The sequence below is a fragment of the Phyllobates terribilis genome, unplaced genomic scaffold (assembly GCF_046119375.1).
Source record: "Phyllobates terribilis strain yellow unplaced genomic scaffold, ASM4611937v1 Scaffold_9__5_contigs__length_417890890, whole genome shotgun sequence".
Taxonomy (NCBI): domain Eukaryota; kingdom Metazoa; phylum Chordata; class Amphibia; order Anura; family Dendrobatidae; genus Phyllobates; species Phyllobates terribilis.
This window is the reverse complement of record NW_027362769.1, coordinates 97826009-97849335: the sequence shown is the minus strand read 5'-3', so window position 1 is coordinate 97849335 and position 23327 is coordinate 97826009.

Below are 23327 nucleotides of genomic sequence, written 5' to 3'. Positions count from 1 at the left end.
AACTAATCAGCAAATTGTACTAGAATTCTGCTTTGTGACTCCTGATGTAAACCCCTAAAAACATATATTTTATTAGATGCTATTTAAAATGGACTGCCGTCCAAACTTTGACAAACAAAACATCCACAAAAATACCTACCAGTGGGGGTTGGCACCCGATAACATTTGACAATGGCACCCCCACTCCTCGGCGGCTGTCCCTGGGGTCCCTAGTGTGCCCTAGCGTAGGTTTTCAGGATCAGACAAGATCATACCATTATTATTAGATAATCTTATAGTACAAGAGGACCACATGTGTCCAAACAAAAAATACACTTTAAATAGTATTTAATAAAATATATATGTTTTTTAGGGGTTTACACATGTCAGCCGATGGTATTTGAGACCTCCTTTACCATCAGTATTTCAATTTATGACTCTTGATTAGTGATGAGCGAGCATGCTCGCTACTGCTCGGTGCTCGTCCGAGCATCTCAGTGCTCGAGATGCTCGATGCTCGCCGAGTATGTCCGGGTTGCTCGGGCGGGAACTCGGGTCCCCTCCCTGCATGTTTGGTGCTCTTTAGAGAGCCAATGAACATTCAGGGATTGCCTGCCAAGCACTGTAATGCCATAGCCATGTTGGTTGTGAGCATTACAGTGATTGGCTGGCCGCACAGCATCATCAGGTGTATATCAGACCTGGCGCCGCCATGCTCATCACAGTCACTCTGGATCAGACAGTGTAGGGAGAGCTGCTGCTGTGTCAGGGAGAGATTTGATTGTGTATTAGGTAGTGTAGGGAGAAAAACCGTACATTACACATATCCATCTTAACAAACAGTCCTTCAGAGGACTAATCCATCTGCAGAGATATCAGGCAGGCAGGGTATATAGGCAGGCAGTGCATATAGCACAAGAGCCTCCATTCAAATTCTGACTTCTGCTGCTGTTAGATATTTTTATACAAGTCCCAGGTATCAGGGGCCAAGAATACTTTTCTTTGGATTTTTATACTCATTATTTGCTTAAAAAGCAATCCAGAGAACACCATTTTTTCTGCACCATTTGCTTGTTGGCACTAGAAATCCAGCTATTTAAAACTTACCTACTGGCCAGTTATTTAAAACTCTGTTTTCTCCATTACACGGATCAAATATAAGTTCGCTCGTTCATTTGCAGTGAGCATGGAAGATATCGTCCTCCATTTAAAATGGGCAAGGCACGTGGTAAGGGACAGGGAACTGGACGTGATGGTAATGGTGCATGCAGAGGCCGAGGACAAGGCCGTGGGCAAGCTGAAATTGTGCCACAACAAACACCCAGATCTTCTCGCCTGACCTTCCTGTCCCAATTTCTAGAGGATCGCAGCACACCACTATTGAACCCAGAGCAGTGTCAAAAGGTTGTTGGTTGGATGGCGGATAATGCTTCCAGTCACTTAGCCAACACCACCACCACCATCCGGTCTTCCACACGCTCAAGTCTCAATAGCCGTGAGTCTGGGCTGCATATTCTTCACCCTGATCCTCCTTCCTCCCACCATGCCGAGTGCCCAGAGACAACGGATCCCACACTTGGACACTGTGAAGAGCTGTTCTCTTTTCCATTTATTGATTCGGGTCTCTTGCCCGATCCACTTGAAGCGGGGCAAGAGGAAATCGCGTGTAGTGATGCCCAAATATTTGAGCAGCCATGGTCACACGAAACTGATGGTGGAAGAGTGTCACAAGAGGTAGATGATGATGAGACAATTGCCAGAAAGTCAGGAGGAGGACCAGGGTGCGGAAGTGGAAGATGAGGTTGTGGATGATATAGTTACTGACCCAACCTGGTAGGAGGACATGCAGAGTGAGGACAGCAGCACACAGGGGGAGGGAGGCAGAGCACCCCAACAGGCAGGAAGAAGCAGTGTGGTGGCCGCAGACAGAAGGCAAGCAACCGTTCCCGTAACACCAACACGAAGGAAGTTGCCAGTACAACTGTTAGGTCGTCTAGAGTCTGGTTGTTTTTTAAAGACTGCCTATAACCCCAAAAAGGCCATTTGCACCACCTGCCAGGCCAGCATCATCAGGGGTGGCAAAACGACCAGCCTGACCACCACTAGTGTTGAGCCACCCCCGTAGTGTTCGAGTTCGTTTTGGTTCGTCGAACACCCGTGTGTTCGCCGAACTGTGCGTCGAACTGTTCGTCGAACACCTTCGAACACCATTAAAACCAATGGCAGGCAAACAAAAACACATAGAAACACATAGAAAACACCTTCAAAGGTGTCCAAAAGCTGACAAACTGCTCAGAAGACATAATTAACACATGGAAAAGTGACAAGTACATATAGTCATGCGAAAATAAAAAAGGTGGAGGAGTAAAAGGAGGGGGAGACACAGATATAGGCATGTCATGCCCTTCTAAAATCCAAAAAGTGAGAAGCCGACACGGCCAGTCCGCTCCTGCCCGTGCCACCTCCGTGTCGCCGGGTTTGTGCCAGAGCCGCGGTGAACCCTGACGGCCAGCCCCCCTCTCCCAATACTGGTGCCTGTCCGCTGGTGGGTCGAGCGAGCCCCCCTGTGGTGGAGGCAGCTCTAAGCTTTTTAATTTAAATTGTCTCTCTAATTTGAATGAATACACTTTAAATCCATTTACAAGGATCTATTGGAGGGCAAGTCTCATGCCAGCAGCCGCGGTAATTCCAGCTCCAGTAGCGTCCACTAAAGCTGCTGCAGTTAAAAAGCTTTTATAAGGATCGAGCTCGGCTGTCCACCGCAAGGCATCCTACTGCCAGTCCCAGCCCCTATGCCTTGGGGTGCCTCCTGATGCTCTTCACTAAGTATCCCATGGTCCCGAAGCATTTCCTTTGAAAAAATTAAGTGTCTAAACTACACGTGGTGCAGCTTGCTTAACAGCCGGGATAATCCACTGACTAGCAGACACTGCTACTAGGCACAAAGTATTTCCTGGGCTAGATGCAGTTAAAAATTTGTAATTAGATACTCTCGTTGGATGCTGAGAAAGCATTCCATAGAGTCTCCTGGCACGCCATATATGATTCTCTTAAAAAGCTTGGGGTAGGGGTCTAGGGGACCCTTTTATAGCCAAAATCACGGCCCTGTATCGCAATACGTCACCTAGGCTGAAGATAAATGGAACTGTAGCACCCTGAGGGCTCGGTTGCTACAGACGTATTGCACCTCACCCAGAGGTGTGATATCTCACTCTCAGGTAAGGATGGAGTGTGGATCAGGACCCGACACCTGCATGCATTACACCACATTGCCGTGGGGCAGGGCGACCAATATGCCCCTGAGATGGGCACGACAGTCCCTGTCCCTGGCTGGAGTGGGGGGAGGGAACACTGAGGAAGGGGAACCCTGTAGTGCAGGAACAGGGAGGAAGCAGTTCCTGGGTGCATTGAGAAGGGAGTATAAAAGGTGGGCACCATCTTAGTTCAGTGCAGAGAAGTCTGAGCAGAAGTGGCAGGGAGCAGGGGCTCTGCATGAGCTCTGCTCCGGAGGCGGGCCTAGTAACAGAGGCCCAGGCCTGGAAGAGGGAGAAGGAAGGAAGAGGAGCGGAGAAGGCTCCAGGAACGAGGAATGAAGGGATCCCAGGGGTGCGGACGGGCGAGTCGCCACCGCACACCCGAATCCACCTGCGTGGAGGGGTCAGGCCAAAGGGGGAGACCGGTTCCCGAACTAGTGGAGGCAGGAAACGACCCTCAGCTAGAAACCGGAGGCTCTGACATTTTATGTGGCGCAGCCCCTCTCTACACCCGCTAGGAAGGCATCACATAGGGTCAGGGAAACTGGCGCCAAGTTTACCAAGAGGAGGCCCGAGGCAGCCGGACAGAAGGGTTGGTAAGAAAGGCCAGACAAAGGACACACAAAGGGGGTCCTGTGAAGTGCTCCAAAGTTATCTGGGAGTTGTCTGAGCCCCTCACCTGGTGAGCACAGTACGACGTGGGCAGCCGTTACCTGCAGACATGGTCTGGATAATAAGAACTGTGAGTAGAGGCCCTGAACTGCATCACTGACTCCGTGTCGTTACTGCTGCTGCCCTGCACCATCACCCCCATCCTCCGCATACAGGCTATACTCCTCGCGTGGGGAGTTATGCTACGCTCTGCTGCACCCACAACACCAGCCTCAGCGGTCTGCCCTGTAGCGGCGGTTCACTCTGACCGTAATCCACGGGTGGCGTAGTCGGACATTTAAACATCAAAACCACATAAATAGTTCCGCCACTGGTTTGACCGCCCTGAGCCACGGAACCGGGTCGCCGCCACGAAGACTACAACCACCAGCATCCACCAAAAAGGGTCCGGCTCCGGGTGTCCCAAGGCCCAGGGGGTGCGTCAGAACATTTTCATCACCTTTCACAATCACCAATGGGACAAGGCAGTGATGTCCTCTGTCCCCTCTTATACATCCTAGTGACGGAGCACCTGCTCTCATCAATTCCCCATAACCCCAATATTAGGTGGATTGAGGTGGGAGGCATCGAGTACAAGTGCTCTCTATTTGCTGATGATGTCCTAGTATATATCACTCAATCACATATATCGATCCATGCTGTTATGGCTGAAATAGATCACTTTGTTACATGGTCAAATTTTAAAATCAATGCAGCGAAGTCTGAGGCCCTCGATGTCTCCCTCCCCAAATCCATATAGGATTCCATCCAGTCCAACTTTCCCTTTGCCTGGCCCTCACAGGGTATCAAATACTTAGGAATTCCTATTCATAGAGACCTCTCCCATCTATGTTATCTTAATTTTGGGCCCTTTATTGAACAACTCCATACAGACCACGGTTGGCAAGTTAGAACTGTAAGATTCACTACGTGAACCACTGGTGTTTTGTGGAAAAGCACATGTACACTGCGTTCCAAATTATTATGCAAAAAGTGTTTAGGAGTGATAAGGGAAGAATTTGTTTGTTTGTCAGTTAAACTCATTGATGGTGATGTGTGTCAGGGCTCTTTATATCACTGTAAGCAATTGCAGACACCTGTGCTAATTAGTTTGGCAGGTGTGTCCAATGAAAGGCAAGACTACTTAAGAAGGCTCTCTCACATTATTAAGCAGCCTACATTTTCTGCCAAAATGGGAAAGAAAAAGGATGTGTCGGCTGCTGAGAAGCAACAAATTGTGGAGTGTTTAGGTCAAGGCATGACTACAATCAACATTGTGCGATGATCAGGATGAAGTGTCTTAGCAATCAAGAAGTATGTAGCTGATTCACAGTACACACGTGTGCATGCTGATAAGGGCAAATTGAGGACTCTTTCCTACAGGCAATTACGTCAGGTTGAAAGAGCAGCGGCAAAAAAGCCTTGTCATAGCAGCAGACAAGTTTTTGAAGCTGCTTGTGCCTCCAACGTCCCCCGAACAACAAGATGCAGGGTCCTTCAGAGGTTTGCAGCTGTGCATGCGCCATCCTGTCGACCTCCTCTATCCACTTCACACAAGCAGAAACGGCTCCAGTGGGCCAAACATTACATGAAGACTGATTTCAAAACTGTTTTGTTCACGGATGAGTGCCGTGCAGCGCTCGATGGTCCAGATGGATGGAGTGGAGGATGGCTGGTTGATGGACACCCCACGCAAACACGGCTACAGCGCCAACAAGGAGGAGGTGGAGTAATGTTTTGGACTGGAATCATGGGGAGAGAGATTGTCGGCCCCTTTAGGATCCCTGAAGGCGCTAAAGATGAACTCCATAATGTATGTGGATTTTCTCAAACAGCACTTCCTGCCATGGTTCAAGAAGAAGAACCGTGTATTTCACAGCAAGATCATTTTTCTGCATGATAATGCACCATCTCATGCTGCACATAAAACATCTGCATCTCTGGCTGATATGGGCATAAAAGGGGACAAACTTATGGTGTGATCCCCATGCTCCCCTGACCTCTACCCCATTCAGAACCTTTGGAGCATCATTAAAAGGAGTGTCTATGATGGCGGGAGGCAGTTCACATCCAAGCAACAGCTCTGGGAGGGAATTCTGTCCTCATGCAAAACAATTGAAGCAGAAACCATCCAAAACCTGAAAAATTCAATGGACGAGAGAGTTCAGAAGCTCCTTTCGAACAAGGGGTCCCATGTGAAAATGTAACATCACCTAGAATAAAGTTTTGAGTTGAAAACTGTTTGATTTCAGTTTCTAACAACCTGCTAATGCTTATAATTTCAAAAATGACCATTTTTTTGGTCTTTATTAAAATGAAAAGGTTGATCGAAAAGTTTGGGGGATCTAAGAGTGTGGCAACCCAGTAGTCATGATTACTTCGAATTCTGACAATATGAGGGTCATGCTGCAGGTAGTGCAGCAAGAAGGCACTTATGTGCCTTGCGCATCTCGGAGCCCCAAAATTATTTTCCGGGCTAGATGCAGCTAAAAATTATTTTTAATTTTAAATCTGGTGAAGCTTTAGTATAGATGGCCTAATAGGATCAGCGCTGCACACTGCTACAAAGCCCAAATTATTTTCCAGTCAAGATACAGATAAACATGATTAGTAATTTGAAAGCTTAAAACGGTTGGTAGGGTGATTTTAACCAATCATCAAGCTTTTACTCTCCCCAGGATGACACAGGGGTAGAAAAGTCGTTTCGGATCCATGATTTGTTCATCTTTATGAACGTGAGTCTGTCTACATTATCAGTGGAGAGCCGCGTGCGCTTATCTGTCAGCACACCACCAGCAGCGCTGAACACACGTTCAGACAGAACGCTGGCTGCGGGGCATGACAAGATCTCCAAGGCGTAAGTGGCTAGCTGCGGCCATTTATCCAGATTGGAAGCCCAAAAAGAGCAAGGGTCCAGTGACACAGTCGTGGCTTCAATGTTTACTTGGAGATACTCCTGTACAATCGACTCTAGGCGTTGACTATGTGTCAGACTTCTTGTCTCCTGTGGCCTTGCAAAGGATGGGCTAAAAAAGTGGTGAAATGATTCCGCAAAATTGATGTTACCAGCAGATACTGTGGTTCTGTTACGGTTTGAGTGCTGAACACTTGACGGGCCCACGGTTGGCAAGTTGGAACTGTGAGATTCACTACGTGCACCACTGGTATTTTGTGGAAAAGCACATGTAAGATTCTGCAACAGTCTCTGCTGATACTCCTGCATGCGTGCATCCCTTTCTATGGCAGGAATAATTTCTGCAAATTTACTTTTGTACCGGGGATCTAACAGTGTGGCAACCCAGTAGTCAGGATTATTTCTAATTCTCACAATTCGAGGGTCATGTTGCAGGTAGTGCAGCAAGAAGGCACTCATGTGTGTTGCGCATCCAGGAGCACCAAGTCCCTGTTGTGTTGGTGGCGAGGTAACAATCATGCTTCCTTCCTCTGTCCTCTCCCCCCAACCTCGCACAACAGAAATGTGATCAAGGTCTCCCTCATCTGATGAGTCTTCCATCAGTTCGTCCTCCACTTCTTCCTGGGCTCCTGCACCTTCCTCACTAGTTTGGCTGCTACCATGCGCCCTGGTAAAACCATCTCCCCCACCCTCACATGCCTGCCGCCTTGGTGCTGCCGACCGTCTGGACCTTGCAGATGTTAGCCCTTCCGCATACAACTCCTCCTCCTCTACTTCACCCACCTCCTCTTGTGCCACCACCTGACTCCGAATTCTGTTTAACATGTGCTCCAGCATGTAAATCACCGGAATAGTCATGCTGATAATGGCATCGTCAGCACTAAACATCTTCGTCGCCATTTCAAAACTGTGCAGAAGGGTGCATAGGTCCCTGATCTGAGACCACTCCTCCAGTGTGATTTGCCCCACCTCTGAATCTCGTTGGCCCAGGCTATACGTCAGAACGTATTGCACCAGGGCTTGTCGGTGCTGCCACAGTCGCTGCAACATGTGCAGAGTTGAATTCCACCGGGTAGGCACATCGCATTTTAGCCGGTGAAGTGGCAGGCCCAACGACTTCTGTAGAGATGTAAGTCGCTGAGCTGCGGGATGCGAACGGCGGAAGTGAGCACACAGCGACCGTGCCCTCTGCAGAAGGCCATCTAGTCTGGGATAGTGGGCTAAAAATTGCTGGACAACCAGGTTCAACACGTGAGCCATGCAAGGCACGTGTGTGACATTGCCCCGGCGAAGGGCCGCACCCAGGTTTGCAGCATTGTCGCACACGGCCTTCCCTGGTTTCAGGTCCAGTGGAGACAACCATTCATGAAATTGGTTCTCCAGAGCTGACCACAACTCCTCAGCTGTGTGACTCACATTTCCCAGACATTTCAATGTAAAAACCGCCTGATGACGTTGAGCCCTACTGCCAGCATAGTAAGGAGGTGTGCAGGATCCCTTCTGCGCAGTTAGAAAGCTTGTGGCATGACCAGACAGGCTTTGGGTGCAGGTGGAAGACCGAGAGGAGGTTGAGGAGGCAGAAGCAGTGGAGGAACTTTGACATAAAGAGGATTGACGCACAACTCGTGGGGACGGCAAGACTTGGACAGCAGCCCCTTGTCCTGCTGTCACCATAGTTACCCAGTGCCCAGTCAGCGACATGTAACGCCCCTGTCCATGCCTACTCGTCCAAGTGTCTGTGGTGAAATGCACCCTGTCACACACAGAGTTTCTCAAAGAAGCGGTGATATTATGTGCGACATGCTGGTGGAGCGTTGGCACTCCTTTCTTTGAGAAGTAGTGCCGACTGGGCATCTGGTACTGGGGCACTGCGACGGACATAAGGTCTCGAAAATCCTCTGTGTCCACCAGGCGGAAAGGCAGCATTTCTGTAGCCAAGAGCTTGCAGATGGTGAAATTCAACCTCTTAGCTTTCTCATGGCTAGGAGGAAATGGTCTTTTACTTGTCCACATCTGAGGGACCGAGGGCTGGCTATTGTGCTTAGACGGGGTTGATAAGGGTGTCCCCGGCAAACTGCCGGTCTGTGAGGAAGATGCAGGCGGACATGTTAGGTTGCCTTGATCCAAAGGTGGTGCTATCGATGTCGGACAGCGCTCAAGACCAGCTGGTGTTACCACCTCCAAAGAAAATGATGACCTGCCAATCACGCTGGCTGTTGCGGGTAAAGAGGTGGCAGGTCTGCGCCCCAAAACAGGTGTGACTGCTGTCCCCCCAGTCACAGAGGATGAAGAGGCCGCGGATGCACAAGATATGGCAGACGGTGGTTGGCCCGGCCGGCTAGACCGCATTGTAGCACACTGAGCTTCCCACTGCAACTTATGCTTCATGTCCATGTGCCGGTTCATGCATGAAGTACTCAAACTATGTATTTTTTGGCCTCTACTTAGCTTTTGCTGACAAATGTTACAGATAACACGAGTTGGGTCATCTTTATCGATCTGAAAAAATGCCCAGGCTATGCAAGGCTTAGCACCCATGCGACCTGAAGAGCCACCACGACTTGTGGTGAGAGGCAGAGTTGTGTTTGAGGATGCAGTTGTTGACGTGCTTCCAGTACTACGTCTCTGTCCAGGAAGGCGCAACCTGACCTCGTCGTCACTAGCATCTTCCTCCACCTCCTCTGCTGACCTCATCTCTTGGCTGACTGTGGGTTGACAGTAAGTGGGATCTCCGACCTCATCATCATCACCCTGTGCGTTATCACACCCGTCGTCCTCAGAGCCAACCTGTTCCTGCCCTGACAAAAAACTAAAGTTGTCGCTCCAATCAGGTATGAGTCTTATCATCGTCTTCCTCATTGTCTCCACCAACAGGAGTTACAGTTTGGGAATGAGGGTCTACATTATGGTCAGAACCTTCTGTGTCTGGTCCTGGATCCGACTCATAAAGATTCTGGGCATCAGTGCAGATCATTTCCTCGTCTGGATTCACAGAAGCGCTGGAGTCGACCTCTGATTCCCAGGCTATAGTATGAGTAAACAGCTCTGCAGACTCAACCATCTGTTCTACCTCATACTCAGACGGGCAGCTGGAGATTTGGGAGCTGTGAGGAAGCAAGTGCGATTTGGGTGACACCTTTGAGGACTGGAGTATTTGTGATGTTGAAGTTGATGTGGAGGAGAGCCCACTTAAAGGAGCACTTGATATCCGTTGAAGCACCTGCTGTTTTTGTGCCTCATCTGGAATTTGTAGCGATTGGCGTGGCCGTAAGAAAGGGATCTTATCACATTGTCCGCTAAAAGAAATAGACATTTTAGTTTGGCTGGAAGATGGTCTTTCTTCTGCACCTACCCCACGGACACAACCTTTTTTCCCCTTCCCAACACGCCTATTCCCCTTTCCACCAGCAGCAGGCCTTTTTCCACTCATTTTGGTGGTTAACTAATTCACAACTCTGGAGTTGTTTGCACAAAAAAACAATGGATGGTAACCGAGCAGAGCTGAGTGGCCAAACTGTGGTATTAGGCCAAAACTATTGGCTGGGTTAGATGCAGAAAAAAATTATTTTTAATTTGCAACCTGATGGAGGTCAGTATAGATGGACTAATAGACCAAGTCCCACACACCGCTAGAAGCCCAAATATTTTTTCAGAGCTAGATGCAGGAAAAAAATATATTCAGTTTGCAACCTGATGGAGGTCAGTATAGATGGACTAATACAACAAGTCCCACACACAGCTAGAAGCCCAAATATTTTTTCAGAGGTACTGTAGATGCAGATAAAAATTAGTTTTAATTTGCAACCTGATGGAGGTCAGTATAGATGGACTAATAGAGAAAGTCCCACACACTACTAGAAGGAAAAATATTTTTTCAGAGGTAGATGCAGAAAAAAATATATTCAGTTTGCAACCTGATGGATGTCAGTATAGATGGACTAATAGAGAAAGTCCGACACACTACTAGAAGGCCAAATATTTTTTCAGAGCTAGATGCAGAAAAAAATTATATTCAGTTTGCAACCTGATGGAGGTCAGTATAGATGGACTAATACAACAAGTCCCACACACAGCTAGAAGTCCAATATTTTTTCAGAGGTAGATGCAGAAAAAAATATATTCAGTTTGCAACCTGATGGAGGTCAGTATAGATGGACTAATACAACAAGTCCCACACACAGCTAGAAGCCCAAATATTTTTTCAGAGGTACTGTAGATGCAGATAAAAATTAGTTTTAATTTGCAACCTGATGGAGGTCAGTATAGATGGACTAATAGAGAAAGTCCGACACACTACTAGAAGGCCAAATATTTTTTCAGAGCTAGATGCAGAAAAAAATTATATTCAGTTTGAAACCTGATGGAGGTCAGTATAGATGGATTAATAGAACAAGACCCACACACAGCTAGAAGCCCAATATTTTTTCAGAGGTAGATGCAGAAAAAAATATATTCAGTTTGCAACCTGATGGAGGTCAGTATAGATGGACTAATACAACAATTCCCACACACAGCTAGAAGCCCAAATATTTTTTCAGAGGTACTGTAGATGCAGATAAAAATTAGTTTTAATTTGCAACCTGATGGAGGTCAGTATAGATGGACTAATAGAATGATGCTATGCCCAAAAGATTTTACTTCACTAGGTGCAGTAAAAAAAATGGTATTCTATACACAGGTGGTATATCTTGCAACACAGATAGGCTACTCCACTGACTAACACACTCTGCAATAGGCCAAAAAGGATTAGCTTTGCTAGATTCAGCCAAATGCTGTGAAAAAAACTTGCACAGCACTGGCACAGACCTGCCTGGCAAAAACTGATAGGAACTGATGTAACCTAGTCCTGAAAAGGACTCCAATTACAATTAGTCTTTACCCCCACAACCTATCTATTTAAGAGCACAGACCTCCCTGATAAAAGTCGTAGGAAATGCTGTAACCTAGTCCTTAAAAGGACTGCAATCACAACTATTCCCTACTCCCAAGCTATCTGTATATTTGTGCGAAAATTGGCTTGAAATTAACAAGGTATAGCGCACACAGCAACAGCGGTGCAGTCTAACACGCAGCTGCAGCAGTGAGAAAATGGTGGCGACAGGGAAAATGGCTTGGTCTTATAGGGCAAGGACATGTGACATACACTGCCAATGACACATGCCCTTGCTTGTGTGAAAAAAAGCACTTCGCTCCGTGTGTGCGCTGCTGATAGGCTGACAGATTGCACCTCCCCACTGCAAATGCGGGAAAGAGAAAAAAAAATGGAGATCTTCATTGTTCCTGCAGAGATCCATCCCCTGCCCCTCCCCCCACCCCGCTGTACACTCAAACTGCGTATTAACATTAATTTTCATCATTACTGAGAAAAAATCCAGTTATGATTTTGGTGCACGAACAGTTATCGAACATAACCTCGAACAGCCGAATTTTTCTCAAATTGTTCGTGTTCGCCGAACGGCTCGAACACCGCCCAAAACAGCTCGAATTTGAGATTGGCGAACAGTTCGAGTAGAACAACGCTCATCTCTAACCACCACCAGCATGATCAGGCACATAGCAGCAAAACATCCGCCTTTGTGGGCCGAACCCCAGGGTCCAGGAACTGTGTCTGCAAGTGGCACCATTGCTTCTTCCGCTGTTGTGCATGCAAGCCAATCCCCTGTCCATGGTGCATGCGAAGATGCCTCCTGCCCTGCACCTGTCGTTGCGCACTCTCAAGTAGCAGCATCAGGAAGCACGTCCATTTCCTTGTCCTAGTGCAGCGTTCAGTTGTCCATACCCCAGTCCTTGGAATGCAAGGGCAAATATGCAGCCAACGCCCCACAGGCCACACTACTAAATTCTCACATTTCACGACTGCTTGAGCTTGAAATGTTGCCTTTTAGGCTCATGGAGACGGAAGCGTTCCGCAACCTGATGGCGGCGTCCGTCCCTCGGTACTCTGTCCCAGCCGCCACTATTTCTCTCCGTGTTCCGTCCACGCATTACACAAGCATGTGTCCCAAAACATTAGCCGTGCCCTCACCAACGCAGTTACCGGGAAAGTCCACCTAACCACGAACATGTGGACAATTGCTTGTGGGCAGGGATTTTACATCCCGCTGACGTCACACTGGGTTAACATAGTGGAAGCCGGGACCCAGTTGGACCTTGGGACAGAACACGTCCTCCCGATGGCAAGGATTGTGGGCTCTAGGTCAATCAGGGTTGCCCCCACAGTCTACAGCTCCTACACCTCATCCTCCTCTTCAGCCTGCACCTCCCCAAAATGACCACATCAGTCACAAGCTGGAAGCACTGCCTCGGTCAAGCGGCAACAGGCTGTGCTGTAGCTAATAAGCTTAGGTGACAAACCGCACAATGCTGAAGAGTTGTGGACAGCTCTGAAAGAGCAGGCAGATCTGTGGCTCACACCGCTGAACATATAGCCAGGTATGGTCATGTGTGACAATGGCCAGAACCTGGTGGAGGCTCTGAGGCGAGTTGAGCTCACACATGTACCATGCCTGGCCCATGTGCTTAACCTTGTGGTTCAGCGGTTTATCAAATCCTACCCGGAGCTACCGGATCTGCTTGTTGAAGTACGCCGCCTGTGTGCCCATTTTAGAAAGTCAGCTACAGCTTCCGCCGCCCTTGCCGTATTTCAGTAGCATTTGTAGCTTCCAGCTCACAGACTGGTGTGTGATGTCCCCACACGTTGGAAGGATTTGTGAGCAGAAGAGGGCAGTTGTTGAGTACCAGCATCAACTTCGGTATTCAGTTCAGACTCCACACATAAGACCTCAGGAGTGGACATGGATGTCAGACATATGTACCATCCTCCAAAACTTTGAGGACTCCACCAAAATGGTGAGCGGCGATGACGCCACAACTAGCGTCACCATCCCGCTTCTCTGTCTTTGGAAACGCTCTCTGCTCACAATCAAAGAGGATGAATTGCAGGCAGAGCACGATGAGATGGAGTAAGGAAACATAAAGGGTGATTACACACAGCCAAGCCTCATCTCATCCCAACGTGGATTGGGTGACAATGAGGAAGAGGAGGAGGAGGAGGAGGAAGGACAGGAGCTAGTTTCATGCACTATAGACGGTACTACCTGCACAGCTGTCATACCGTTTGTTCAGCGTGGATGGCCAGAGGACAGAGAGGAGGAAGAAGAGGAGAAAGAAGAGGAGGAGGAGGAAGAGAGCATTGTCAGTCATCCTCTTGGTGAGGACACGGAAGTCTTGCCTGTTAGTAGTCTGACATGCAGGCTGAGTTTATGTTATGCTGCCTTTCCCATGACCCTTGAGTTCTCAAAATTTTGGGTGACAGTCATTGCTGGTTGGTGACACTTCTAGACCCACGCTACAAGGAGCACTTTATATCTCTTATTCCTAAGGCGGACAGGTCTACAAAAATGGGGCAGTAACAAAAGGCCCTAGTTGTGGAACTATTAAAAAAATTACCATCTGAAAACTCTGGCGGCACAGGTCACACTGCATTGGACAACCAAGGAGTACAGGCGAGAGAGACAAAGCTTCAATTCAGCAGAGGAAGGGGAACACTGTCAAAGTTCTGGGAGAGTTTTCTCAGACCCTCACATCGCACAGGCCCTGAGGCGCAGGAGTACCTTGCCGACCGTACCAACGTCCTCCGTGATTCCGCTGTGCCTTACAATTATTGAGTATCCAAGCTGGATACGTGGAATGAACTGGCTCTCTATGCCTTGGAGGTCCTGGCCTGCCCTGCCGCCAGCATTTTATCAGAGCGGGTTTTTAGTGCCGCTGGTGGAATTATAACTGATAAGCGCATCCGCCTGTCAACTGAAAATGCTGACACGCTGACTCTTATTAAAATGAACAAGGGCTGGATTGGGCCAGACTTCTCAACACCACCGAATGATAGCAGCATAACAAGCTCCAATCCAGTGTCTTTTCTTGGGAGGTGTATTCCCATGCACCTTTTCACACCCACACATGGGTATACGCTTCCTGATTTTGGCTATTTGCTCTTGTCCTCCTCCTTCTCATCATCCTCCACCACCATATCACCAGGGTGACCGTGGTCCGTGATACCACACCCACAATTTTTTTAAAGGGTGTTTATGATGCCCATAAAAATATTTTTTTATACAGTATGTTCATGTATACCCCCCAGGGGTAAATGTTTGTCAGCCCATACACTTAGTGCATGGGCATTACAAGTATAGGAGGCCTGCTCCTTTCTAATGGGAACATTTTTTTATGAGGCCCTCCTCCACGTCTCTTCCAAGGGGCATTGAAATGCCTCCAAATTTTTTGCAGCCCTTCCATTCACTGCATAGGCCAACACTATGGGAGAATCTCTACTTTCTAATGGGAATTTGTCATTACTGTGGCCCTGCTCTATGTGTCTTTAATTTCTTAGTGGGGTTTTTCCTAAATTTGGTCAGCCATTGGACTCACTGCATACCCTATAACTGTATTGCAGACCCTCACCTTTCTAATGGGAACATGTCGTACTCATTACTGTGGCCCTGCTCTATGTGTCTTTCAGAGTCCCTCCATCATCAATGAAACAGGATGTCTCTGATGATGTGTCACACACCACATTGACAGATAACATTGTAAAATGTTAAAATGACATTTCCCGGTGAATGCATTTTCCTTAATAAACAATGTAAAAAAAAAAAACAGTAGGATCTTTCTTTAGTATAAAAACAGAGTCGCCAATGTAACCTCAATGTAATCACATTGTTCAGCTCCTGCACCTCCTCCTCCATCTCCTAAATGACCATATAAGTCACAAGCTGACAGCACTGCAGCTCTGCCTTGGCCAAGCGGCAACAGGCTGTGCTGAAGATAACATGCTTAATGCTTAGGTGACAAACCGCCCAGAGCTGCAGAGTTGTTGAAAGCTGTAACACAGCAGCCTGTGGCTCTCACCGCTGAACATACAGCCAAGCATGGTCATGTGTGACAATGAGCGGAACCTGGTGATGGAGAAATGACAGCCGGAGTAGATTTGATTTCCCTCTATGCCAGTCCTTTCACTGAGCTAAAGAATATGGCTGTGGTGAAATACAACTCCCACTGAAAAGCTGTTTCAGATTGAAAACCATTGGGCCCACCAGAGGATTTGATTCTGAGGGCTCACCTTTCTCCCCCGTTCAAGATCCCCATAACAGCTGCAAAGTTAGTGCCATCATGAACTCTCCTGATGTAGAAGCCAGGGCACACCAGAGGATTCTCTGGTGGGACCGTCCAACCCTGCCGAGCAGCAGTGCTGGCTAAGAAAAGTGTGTGGGAAGGTTCCCAGACACTCTATGGCTGCTTTTTTACTGAGGTGGAAACCCACGCAAACACAGGGAGAACATACAAAGTCCTTGCAGATGTTGACTTTGCTGGGATTTGAACCCAGAATCCCAGCGCTGCAAGGCTTCAGTGCTATCCACTGATCCAATGTGCTGCCGTTCATCCTCTGATATCTAACAAGCTGGAGAAACTTGCACCTAATGCCGCTCTATCTTCAGCTCCTTTGTGAGAAACTAATGTATTTGGGCAGCCAGTCTACCAAATAAAATTCATAAGAAGAAAATTGGGGAAGGCTTTGCCACTGGTACTGGGGGCAGTGCTAATACCATGATGTTGTACCACAGTTTGCTGGAAATATTCCAGGCTGGTAGGAGGCAAGCAGATTCCCACAGAAAAGTACCAGCAGTAATGTTCAGGGACCCACGCTAGTAGAAGGCGGAGACAAAAACGGGAGAAATAGTGGCGGCTGGGGACCGAGTATGGACACGAGGCATGAGGTTGTTAACAGCTTCCGCCTTCACAAGCCTAAAAGGCCACATTTCAAGTGAAAGCAGCTTTAGAGGACTTCCTGGGAGCAATCACAGCTGGAGTAGATATAGTTTCCCAAGTCCTTTCACCAAGAATATGGCTGTGGTGAAATACAACTCAGCAAAAAAAGCTGTGGACTGGCTCCGTACCGTCCCTGGCCACATTCACTTGACCACGTGTTTGTGGGTAGATGGTCCTTCCCAGTAAATTCACTGGGGAGGGCACAGGTAATGTTGTAGGACTCGTGCTTGTGGAAGGCGGAGACGATACCGGGAGAAATAGTGGCGGCTGGGGACTGAACATTGACACCCAGTCGCCGCCGGCATGAGGCTGTGAAAAGCTTCCTCCTCCACGAGCCTAAAAGGCAACATTTCAAGTGCAAGCAGCTGCCCAGAAATCTGGCAGTTTCGTTTTGCAGCCTGTGGGTGGGTGGGTTGGTGGCTGGCTGCATACTTGTGTAGTGCCGGCGTCCCTGCCCTCTGCTAGGCAGGGACGCTGTTCCCCTCACCGCTCTGCTCCGTGCCCGGCGTCCCTCTCCCGCTCTGCTGGCAGCACGCGCTCCTTCCCGGCCACTGTGCTTAGGGCGCGCGCGCGCGCCCTCCCTCCCTCTTAAAGGGGCCGCGCGCGCCGTCCTAAGGAGTCCCCGGCCAATGGCCGGAGGACTTTACCATATATAAGGCACCTCCTCCAAAATGGAGGTGCCCGAGCAATGTTGTTGCACTGTTCACTACTCTGCTTCAGCCCTCAGGTCCCGTTGCCAGTTACCTGCCAGTTACCTGCCAGTTACCTGCCAGATTCCTGCCTGATTATCTGCTACCTGCCTGCTAGTCTGAGGTCCGACGGTCTGCCTTGCTTCTCCTGTCAGTCTGTCTAAGGACCAGCCTGCCCGCTCACCTGGGGGCACACACCAGCCACCTGCCTGCTTGCCTGAGGTCCGACGGTCTGCCTTCCTACTCCCGTCAGTCTGTCTATGGACCAGCTTGCCCGCTCACCTGGGAGCGCTCACCTGCTACCTGCCTGCTAGTCTACCTGGAGGCTCCGCCGTCACATGCTGTGACCACCTGCCTGTCCAGTGACTCCTGCTCGCTCACCTGGGAGCGCTCATCTGCTGCCTGTCTGCTAGCCTACCTGGAGGCTCTGCCGTCACGTGCTGTGACCACCCGCCTGTCCAGAGACTTCTGCCCGCTCTCCTGGGAGCGCTCATCTGCCGCCTGTCTGTTGGTCTTCCTGGAGGCTCCGCCGTCACATGCTGTGACCACCCGTTTATCCAGAGACTCTCGCCTGCTCACCTGGGAGCTCAAGTCTACCATCAGCCGCCACAGGTCGTACCAACCCTTTACCCAGAGACTGCCCCGGTCACTTGCCGTGACCACCTGCCCGTTCACCCAGAGACTGCCCCAGTCACTTGCCGTGATCTCCTGCCCGTTCTTCCAGAAACTGTCCCGGTCACCTGCTGTGACTGCCTGCCTGGTCGCCACCCGCTCCCTTACAAGGACTGCCCCCTTGTATAGTAGCTCAGAGGTTCCGCCTCCCAGACCCGTTACAGTTTGCTCGGGCCATGGAACCCGGTGGCACCCAAGCTCCCTCGCTCTCGGACCTCTGTCATGAACTGTCCCGTCAGAGGTCCCAACAGGAGTCCATCCTGGGTCACCTGCGGAATGTCAATTCTCGCCTGGACACTCTGACTGCTTTACCAGCAACCACCGCCAGTGCCATGACTCGCAACCCGGCAGCTCCGCTGCCCACCAATACCATGGTATCCTACCCCGGACCCCAGCTTTCTGCACCTCCTCGCTTCGGAGGCGACCCCGCCCAGGCTCGGGGCTTCATTAATCAGTGCACCCTGCACTTTGAACTATTGTCCCACCAGTTTAACTCCGACTGGGCCAAAATTGCCTTCATCATGTCCCATCTCACCGGGGAGGCCCTGGCCTGGCTAAATCCTCTATGGGAGAGAGGAGACCCCCTGGTGTCCGACCTGCCTGCCTTCCTCACGGCTTTCCGGAAAGTCTTCGATGAACCCGGACGGAAGACCTCATCCGCATCGTCTCTGCTACGCCTCCGTCAGGGAAGTCTCACCGTGGGCCAATATGCCATACGGTTCCGTACCCTTGCCTCGGAGCTGGCCTGGGATAACGACGCTCTGGTATCCGTCTTCTGGGAGGGTCTGTCCGGCCGTATTAAAGATGAACTTGCCGGTCGGGACGTTCCTACCACTCTCGATGACCTAATAACTCTTGCCACCCGGATTGACCTACGGTTCCAGGAGCATGCCAAAGAGGTCACCCGTGAGAGGAGGTTTCCACGTCTAGCTCCTACTTTTCAGAAACCCGTCACTCCCTCCGTCTCTCCCCAGGTACACTATCCTGAGCCTATGCAGGTCGACCAGACCAAGATGGTCAAAACCCGTCAGGACTTACGCCGTGCCGAGGGGAGCTGCTTCTACTGTGGCAGTAAGGAGCACCGGATCCGTGCCTGCCCAGAGAGGTCGGGAAACGCCTGTGTCTAGGTTCGCTCAGAGAGGTCGACCTAGACAAGAATAAATCCTCTCCATCTCTGCTGCTGTCAGTTTCAATCGTCTGTGGGGAGAACCGTTATTTCGAACTAGCCCAACTGGACTCTGGAGCAGCCGGGAATCTTATTTCACAGTCCCTGGTAGAGAAGTACCGCATCCCCACCAAACCTCTGGCTGTACCCTTGTCTGTTGCTGCCGTGGATGGGAGTCTCTTACCACGCCCCATCCAACTCATCACCGAATCCATTACTCTGCAAGTGGGAATGCTGCATTCTGAGAGTATCTCCTTTCATGTTCTGCCTGGACTCTCTCACGCCCTCCTGCTAGGTCTACCTTGGCTCCAGAGACATGCACCCGTGCTTGACTGGCAGACCGGAGAAGTCCTTCGCTGGGGACAGGACTGCCATAAGACCTGTCTGGTTCCCGTCCATCCCGTCCGTCCTTCTCCTACCCCAGCTAATCTACCTGGACTTCCGATTCCTTATTGGTCTTATGCTGATGTCTTTAATAAAAAGGAAGGAGAGACACTACCCCCTCATAGACCATACGACTGCCCTATCGACTTGTTACCCGGTACTACTCCTCCCCGTGGGCGTATTTATCCATTATCCGCTGCTGAGACCCGGTCGATGTCCGAATATATTGAGGAGAATCTGGCCAGGGGATTCATCCGGAAGTCTACCTCCCCGGCGGGAGCAGGCTTCTTCTTCGTAAAAAAGAAGGACGGCTCTCTCCGTCCCTGTATAGACTACAGAGGCCTTAACCAGATCACGGTGAAAAATAAGTACCCCCTTCCGCTCATTCCGGAGTTATTTGATCGTCTGAGAGGGGCTAGAATCTTCACCAAACTGGACCTTCGTGGGGCTTACAACCTGGTTCGTATCCGTCAGGGGGATGAATGGAAGACGGCATTCAACACCCGGGACGGCCACTATGAATATCTGGTAATGCCCTTTGGCCTCTGTAACGCTCCTGCCGTCTTTCAAGAGTTGGTCAATGACATCTTCCGGGACCTTCTCTACTCCTGCGTAGTGGTGTACCTGGACGACATCTTGGTCTTCTCTCCGGATCTCCAGACTCACCGGAGGGATGTTCGTCAGGTCCTGCTCAGGCTCAGGCAGAACCATCTCTACGCTAAATATGAGAAGTGCCTCTTTGAGCAGACCTCGCTTCCGTTTCTGGGCTACATTATCTCTCAGACCGGCCTACAAATGGATCCTGAGAAACTGTCTGCCATCGAGAAATGGCCACGACCAGAGGGGTTGAAGGCTATTCAACGGTTCCTGGGCTTCGCCAACTATTACCGCCTCTTCATCCCGCACTTCTCTTCCCGGACTGCCCCAATTTCCGCGCTCACCCGTAAGGGTACTAAACCCAAAGAGTGGCCGCCCGAAGCAGAGGAGGCCTTTCTTTCCCTAAAACAGGCCTTCTCTTCCGCCCCGGTGCTGCATCGCCCGGACGGCAACAAGCAGTTCTTCCTGGAAGTTGACGCCTCCTCCTCTGGAGCCGGAGCGGTACTTACTCAAAAATCATCTTCCGGGAGAATGGTAACTTGTGGCTTCTTCTCCAAACTCTTCTCCTCTTCTGAACGCAACTATTCCATAGGAGACCGAGAGTTATTGGCCATCAAGCTGGCGTTGGAGGAGTGGCGTTACCTACTCGAGGGGGCTCTTCATCCGGTAATAATTTACACTGACCACAAGAACTTGGCTTACCTCCAGCATGCCCAGAGACTTAACCCGCGCCAAGCCCGGTGGTCCTTGTTTTTTGCTCGCTTTGATTTTGTTCTTCATTTTCGCCCGGCTGAAAAAAACGTCAAAGCAGACGCCTTGTCCCGATCCTTTCTGGTGTCCGATCTCGAGGAAGAACCTAAACATATCATCGATCCCGCCAGAGTAATGCAGGTGGCTCCCGTGAGTCTAAATCGTCTCCCTCCCGGTAAGACGTTTGTTTCAGTACCTGATCGGGAGAAGATCCTACACTGGGGCCATTCATCTAAACTAGCTGGCCACGCCGGTCAGAAAAAGACCCTCCAGCTTATTGCCCGGCACTATTGGTGGCCTACCCTGCACAAGGACATAATAGACTTTGTTTCTGCCTGTGTGTCCTGCGCCCGCAACAAAGTCCCGAGACATCTGCCAGCCGGACGCCTCCTTCCGCTTCCTGTACCTGCTGCCCCCTGGCAGCATATAGCAATGGACTTTATAACAGATCTTCCCGTCTCTGCCGGTTGTACGGTCATTTGGGTGGTCGCTGACCGCTTTTCCAAGATGGCTCACTTTATTCCCCTGCCAGGCCTTCCGTCTGCACCCGAGCTGGCTAAAGACTTTATCTGCCACATCTTCCGTCTTCATGGCCTGCCCCTCCACATCGTGTCGGATCGTGGGGTACAGTTCACCTCACGTTTCTGGAGAGCCACTTGTAAACTACTAGACGTCACCCTGGACTTCTCTTCCGCTTACCACCCACAGTCCAATGGTCAAGTGGAGCGGATCAATCAGAACCTGACCAGTTACCTCCGGCACTTCGTTAATGCCCACCATTCTGACTGGGTGGATCTCCTACCATGGGCCGAGTTCTCTTATAATAATCACGAGAGCGAATCCTCCTCCAAATCCCTGTTTTTTGTAGTCTTTGGTCAGCATCCTCGGATTCCTTTTCCTGTCTCCACCTCTGTGGACAACCCGGCTGCGGAATCTCTCGTTAGCAAATTTTCCTCCATATGGGAGAGTACCCGGTCCGCACTCCTTCTGTCATCCGAGCGTATGAATAGACACGCTGACAAAACGCCTGGATCCTCCACAATTTTGTCCAGGAGATAAAGTCTGGCTCTCATCTAAATATGTTCGACTCAAGATACCTTCTTACAAGTTAGGGCCTCGGTTCATCGGTCCTCTGGAGGTCATCAGTCAGATCAACCCGGTGGCCTATAAATTGAAACTCCCGGCCAACTTACGGATCCCTAACTCCTTCCATGTATCTCTCCTCAAACCCGTGGTGCTTAACTCTTTTTCCAAGTCTACAGGTACGCCTCCTGCTCCGGTTTCTGCTGAGGACGAGTTTGAGGTAGAGAACATTCTTGCCACCAAAAGGGTAAGAGGAAAGACCTTTTTTCTGGTAGATTGGAAGGGGTTTGGTCCTGAGGAGAGAACGTGGGAGCCCCGGGAGAACATCCATGCCCCTCTCATCCTAGCTAAATTTCTATCTGGTCTAAAAAAGGGGGGGCCTAAAGGGGGGGGTACTGTAGTGCCGGCGTCCCTGCCCTCTGCTAGGCAGGGACGCTGTTCCCCTCACCGCTCTGCTCCGTGCCCGGCGTCCCTCTCCCGCTCTGCTGGCAGCATGCGCTCCTTCCCGGCCACTGTGCTTAGGGCGCGCGCGCTCCCCCTGCCTCTTAAAGGGGCCGCGCGCGCCGTCCTAAGGAGTCCCCGGCCAATGGCCGGAGGACTTTACCATATATAAGGCACCTCCTCCAAAATGGAGGTGCCCGAGCAATGTTGTTGCACTGTTCACTACTCTGCTTCAGCCCTCAGGTCCCATTGCCAGTTACCTGCCAGTTACCTGCCAGTTACCTGCCAGATTCCTGCCTGATTATCTGCTACCTGCCTGCTAGTCTGAGGTCCGACGGTCTGCCTTGCTTCTCCTGTCAGTCTGTCTAAGGACCAGCCTGCCCGCTCACCTGGGGGCGCACACCAGCCACCTGCCTGCTTGCCTGAGGTCCGACGGTCTGCCTTCCTACTCCCGTCAGTCTGTCTATGGACCAGCTTGCCCGCTCACCTGGGAGCGCTCACCTGCTACCTGCCTGCTAGTCTACCTGGAGGCTCCGCCGTCACATGCTGTGACCACCTGCCTGTCCAGTGACTCCTGCTCGCTCACCTGGGAGCGCTCATCTGCTGCCTGTCTGCTAGCCTACCTGGAGGCTCTGCCGTCACGTGCTGTGACCACCCGCCTGTCCAGAGACTTCTGCCCGCTCTCCTGGGAGCGCTCATCTGCCGCCTGTCTGTTGGTCTTCCTGGAGGCTCCGCCATCACATGCTGTGACCACCCGTTTATCCAGAGACTCTCGCCTGCTCACCTGGGAGCTCAAGTCTACCATCAGCCGCCACAGGTCATACCAACCCTTTACCCAGAGACTGGCCCGGTCACTTGCCGTGACCACCTGCCCGTTCACCCAGAGACTGCCCCAGTCACTTGCCGTGATCTCCTGCCCGTTC